The 6,000-nt window shown below is 38.3% G+C and overlaps 1 long non-coding RNA gene across 1 annotated transcript in view; it reads left to right on the forward strand.

Moving 5' to 3' along the window:
- Positions 1 to 397, forward strand: part of LOC106502871 — a 122,083-nt gene extending 121,686 nt beyond the window's left edge. The window contains exon 8 of the long non-coding RNA XR_001296542.2: positions 349 to 397. This is a non-coding gene — a long non-coding RNA (uncharacterized LOC106502871). The remainder of the gene's footprint in view (positions 1 to 348) is intronic.

Consider the following 6,000-nt stretch of genomic DNA (forward strand, 5'->3'; position numbering starts at 1 on the left):
TACTAGAAAATCTAAAGTTCAGCAAGTAGCTCACATATTTTTATGTGACAGTGCTAATCTAGATTAAATATTCTTGAGAATAGTTCTACAGATGAGTAGGCCTATGAAAATTGTATTTGCCAGATTTTCTTTGGCTTTGTCCACAGTAAAATGCCACATTTGTTGAAGTCAACATCTGTTCTTCCAAAATACTACCCTAGTGATTCCCTATATCATTAGGTAAGAAAGTAGAAGCATCTGCCTGAAGCAAGTACAAATGTATCTTTTTATGAAGACCAAACAGAAAAAACGATAGGAAGGAGAGGCAGCTATTCCCACTTTTAAAAAGAATTGCTGATTCGTTTCTAGTTGGCTTGTGCTTGCTCTGTCTTGCCAACTCTCGCGACGCAGTGCATTTGAGGCTGTCCTTGTGTGTGATCCAGTCTGCTACGGGCCATCACATCCGACTAAATTCAGTGAATCTTGAGCAAGGTACGTTGATCTACATAATCTCAGTAATACAAAACCCTGAGGCCCAAGAGAGGAAAACCTTTTTCTTCCTTTTATTTTTTTCAGCTTAGAATTTATCTCAGTTGCCTTCACCTGATGAGATACATGTTGGAGCAGTCAGTCCTTTCCCAGGGTAGACCAGTTATCAACTCAGCCTTCACCTTTGCCCCAGACTATGGCAACACAGACAGGTATTGGAGGAAGGTTGCACTGACCTCAGTGGCACTAGTCTTAAAAGCGAAGCATGTAACTTTTATTGAATATTTACTCTGTGCCAGGTGCTGAGGGATATTGACAGTTCTCTCAATCCCTATTCCAAGCTCGTGAGAATTTTTTTCCTAATATTTCTATTTTGTTGGAACCACCCACCCTGTGAATATCAGAGAGATCATCTAACTAGCATGGGTGGAGCCTAGATTTGAAATCAGCTCTCTGTAAGCCCATTCATGATTTTTCAAGTTATCATGTAGTGAGGAGTGTGTCCCTTGTTTCATTAGTTATTTTTCAATAATGGAATTATTAATACAGCCTTTTGGGGTTTATTTATTATTTGTGCTTATTCCCCAATGATGAATAAGTTAGAATGAAAACAGATGATACTACAATTACTTTTTAAGTACCATTACGTATAATTTATTCACACTTCATTTACTATAGACTTCAGGATTCACTTTTATTTATCTTGAACAATTCCTGGTCATTTGTAAACTGTTACTTCTTTTAAAAAAATAATGCCTAACAGGTATATATACTTTTAACTACATGCCAGGAACAATTTTCAACACTTTATAGATATCCTCTCATTTAATTATTTGCCAAATCCTATGATGTAGGTACTATTATTATTCCCATTATACAAATAATGGAAGTTAATGACTATAAGTAGAAAAGCCAGATCAAGACCAGGTAACCTACTTCCAGCATTTACAGGCTAAACTTCTATGTTATTCTGCTATTTTTAAATTGATGGGTTACCTGCCCTTTATGGTTCTCTCTTCAGAAATATTTCAATTTATTGCCAGTTTCCATTTCCCAGGAAGATATAGGACCAATCAAAGAGACACTGTGGAAGATGAACTGAATTTAAGTAGTTAAATTTCAGAAAAAACAAACATTTACATCAATCTTAGTGTTTTTATTCTTCTGCATCTATATCTTGTGAATTACATGTATACTTTTAGTACTCAATAACAATTCAGATTCAATTGAAATTTGTCTAGTCTTGACTCATATTAATGGTAAACTATTGAGGAATTCTTGCGCATTGCCAGTAGTTGGTATTTATATTTTCCTCTGGGTCTCTGATCTTTCGGATCAAAAGACGGAACAGAATATAGTAGGGGGAAGACAGAATTCTCAAGCCCAGTCTCTGCCAAACCTCAACACATCATGTTAATGTTGTGATGAAAGTCTCATCTAAACCACTAAGATGTTTGGGTATTAAAGCTGAAGAGACAGATGGGGAGGAAAATGGCAGGTTTTCTGTGTTTAGACAGTGTATAAAGGCTTCTCAGGTGATCAGTTAAGCTGAATTTTCAGCTTCTTTTTAAAGACATCTTTTGTACCATATTTGTACAGGTATCTAACAAAATGTTCATTCAGTTGACCAGTTTTGCTTACTTTGAGCCAGTTTTTTAATCTGATTTAACTCCTTTGACAAACTGACTTTCAGAATCACATCAGCTATATCTTTGAGCAGAGATTTCCTTTTGCTTTCATAAAATGTAGCTCAAAGTTTATTAAAGGCTTTCAGTGGCATTAAGAACTTTGTTTTCAAAATGTACAGTAAATTGCACAGAAAATGGTTTTTAATTTTTCTGATCTAATTCTGGAAGTAATTTCCTGAGTTTTTTCCCCTTTGTTCTGAGAATATGTGGAAAATGGTACAGAATTTGACAGATGAAAGGATTTAATGTATAGTCTATTTCCTTAATGTTTCTGTGCTTTGAAATGTCTAAACATTATAGCTATTTTTGATTTTGAAGTCTGATTATGAAATTTTAATTCAAATGTAGCAGTCCTCTCATTTGACTTTCTGTTATGAGTGTGAATAAGACAGCTTGAAGACAGTAAAGGCAAGGCAGCCTTGTTTTGAAATTTGGTTGTTGTGTTGATAAAGACAGTCAGCCTATGGGCTTCTGCATTTGTCAGAGAATGTAAGGTTTAATTGCCCATTTGTGATTCAAATTATTCTTCAGGTTTTATAGCATTTATATTTTCTGTTCCCTGTTTCTGGAGTTCCCTGTTCCACTAAATGTACTTGGGAGTGTATATTATCAGGTAGCTGTAGTCTCTCCACTTTTATGCACCTGCAAAGCAAGTTAGAACAGGCTTAGTTACCTCAAAACAGGAAGGAAGCACTCAGTCTATTAGACAAGAGATGCTATACCATCATTCTGCTAAATTCCAAAGCTTCAAAATTTCTGTGCAAAAAGCAAATAAGCAAACACCTCAAGAATATATCATAATGAAATTACTGCTTCGTTTATCTTTTCTTTCTTTCCTGAAGACTCCCATGTCCCTTTGCTTCAGATTTTCCGGTATCGGTCTCCTGCACCCTGATGTAATTGAATCCTGTGCAGTGACCTGCAAAGCACTGGGTGACCCGGCCCCTGTCTACTCTTAGCATGTATCTCTGTGACTCCCCCTCACTGACCCCCTTTCTGTTCTGACTGAGTCTTCACATTGCTTATTCCTTCTATCCCAACTATTTCCCCTTGGATCTTCCCAAGCCTGAGTCCTTCTTGTCTTCATGTTTCAGCTCAAATATTCCCTTCCCAGGGAAGTACTGTCTCTCTACTCACTTTGAAGTAACTGCCATTCCTATCCTAAGTCATTTAACCCACTTTAAATTACCTGGTTTATTAATTTCCTTACTTTCATTCTTATCTCCCCACTATAGTCAATTCCATGAGATCAATAATCTTACAATTTTTGTTAACCTTTACATTTCCTTATACTTCCTGGCATATAGTAGAGTGAAGTGAATTCGCTCAGTCATGTCCGACTCTTTGTGACCCCATGGACTATAGCCTATCAGGCTCCTCTGTCCGTGGGATTTTCCAGGCAATAGTCCTGGAGTAGATTGCCATTTCCTTCTCCAGGGGATCTTCCCAACCCAGGGATCGACCCAGGTCTACCACATTGTAGACAGACGCTTTACCATCTGAACCGCCCAGTAAATACCTGATAGCTATGTGGAATAGTCACAACACAGCTCACACTTTACATGGCTTTGCTTGTATTTGGGCAGGACTTGCACAAAGGTTATAAAATAGCTTTCATCAAAGGAGACAATGGAAGAAAAAATGTCTTTCAGGAGAATTGGAATTCATTAGAAAATGAGAGCCAACAAGTTTTCTTGAAGAAATAAAAAAACAAAACAAAGCACTTCTAAGGCAAAAGGAGACTTAAATTAGTCATGTTGGTGCACCTCTAAAAGTTAAAGAAGAAACTGGGCTCATTGCCTGAAGGAATTTCTGTATTTGACTGTAATCGTTATTTGTAATCGCCTGCACCCCAAATGTATCTTGGTAGATTACAGAGAGAGAAAGACAATTACTTGGGCACAAATGCGTTTTCTTCCTTTTTTGCTGTGAAGCTGCAGTGCTTTTGGCTTGATAAATTGCCTAAACTACCTGGCTGGCTTGAAGGGAAAGTTATGTTTTTACATTTATATTAAACAAAAAACTTGTGCTTTAAAAATAAATCATCACATCTGATGGTATTGCCTCTCTTTCATTTGTTTGATATCCAGTGTGAGCTAAAGGTTACGTGCAGAGCAGTCCCAGGAGCGCAATTTACACTTGCAGGTAGCGGTAAAGCCCTGTAAGCAATAACCATCACAAACAGAGGAGCTGTCGGAGAGCAGATTCATAGCTCCCATTCGCAGGCTCCTTTTGTTTTCAGAAGACACTGAAATATGTTCTCTTTTCTTAGCCCGCAAGAATTTCAGAGATGTCCTTTGACCCGTCTTTTGGCACCATGCAATAAATACAGAAAAATCTCCAACACTGCCACAAGAGCACTTACTGGAGGAAAGAGTGGGCGCATGAAAACGATACCGAATGACAAAAACTGTATCGTCCTAAATACAGTTTTAAAATTTGATGTGGGGTGTGGACTCAGCATAATTTTTGGTTGGCAACATTTCCTTATAAGCCTTCCCTGGGAAACTAATGTAAACTGTGACATGTATTAGCTTTGTTGTCGGCCTGCCTAAGGCACGTTGCCATTTCTAGCTCGGCGCTAGGAATTCCCAGGACCTGCGATGACTATGTACGTCGAAGTTTGTGATGAATTTTTCCTAACCTTTTCTTCAAAGCTTTATCTTTCTAGGCTTTCCGAGTGACTATTATAATCAATATTCAACTTTCCAGCTGCTTGACTTTTGAAATTCCTTTAATTTTTCTGGAGCTAAATATTCTCATTTGTAGAACATTGCCACTGCAGGCATTATCCAAGATCTTTTCCAGCATTAAATAGAAAGTCGAAGTCACCAGGGAACTTCTCCATATAAGACAGATCTTTCTGACAAGATGTTAGTAATATTAATATATGAGAGCCTGTATGTCTTTTTTTTTTTTAAATCCAGAGAGAAGTGGATTAACGGTTTTTTGAGAATTCTTATGAGCAGTCTTTACTAAATCAAAGAAGGCATTCAGGATGAAAGTATTATGAACATAGCAAGGATTCTATTTTGAGCACAAGCTGGTCTTTCAATATGACAAACAGCAGTGTGGACAGGGGCCGACCTGGGAGACATTAGCGTACATTAACTATAACAGCGAGGTGATGCTTTGAAAGAACTGGTCCTGAGGAAATCCATCAAGGAAATAAACTTTTCCCAAGAACAAAATTTCTGACTTCAGTGGAGAAAGCTTACTTTGAAGACAGCTGCAAATTTCTACTTGAAAGCCTACCTTTCAAGGTATATCCTGATACCGTGTATCAGAATACATGGACCTATGTCTGTGTGTTAAGAATAAAAAACCACTGTGATGAAAAATAGACTTGGCTTATTAAAATATGTGAACTACCGGGGCATAGGCCCCGCCTTGTTCCCACCAGCAAAGCAGAACAAAGAGGGAGATGTTATTCCCTCTATTACCATAGCAAGGGACCTTGAAGGCTTCGTATATCGATCCTGTTTTACAGCAAGAGGTGGCAGAGAAGGGTTAATACCGAGTGAGAATGGATTTCCTCTTGAGAACACAGAAGACATTCTTCAGTTCAGTTCAGTTCAGTCGCTCAGCCGTGTCCGACTCTTTGTGACCCAATGGACTGCAGCACACCAGGCCTCCCTGTCCATCACCAACTCCTGGAGTTTACTCAAACTCATGTCCATTGAGTTGGTGATGCCATCCAACCACCTCATCCTCTGCTGTCCCCTTCCAAGACGTCTCTTGGCAATCCTCAAATACTTGAGGGTGGCTGGGGGCAACTTCAATGAGCTGAAGTTCAGCTTTGGCAGATAATCTCAGAACCTGTGAAAATTTCAGTTATGACAAT

The sequence above is a fragment of the Capra hircus genome, chromosome 14 (genome assembly GCF_001704415.2).
Source record: "Capra hircus breed San Clemente chromosome 14, ASM170441v1, whole genome shotgun sequence".
Taxonomy (NCBI): Eukaryota; Metazoa; Chordata; class Mammalia; order Artiodactyla; family Bovidae; genus Capra; species Capra hircus.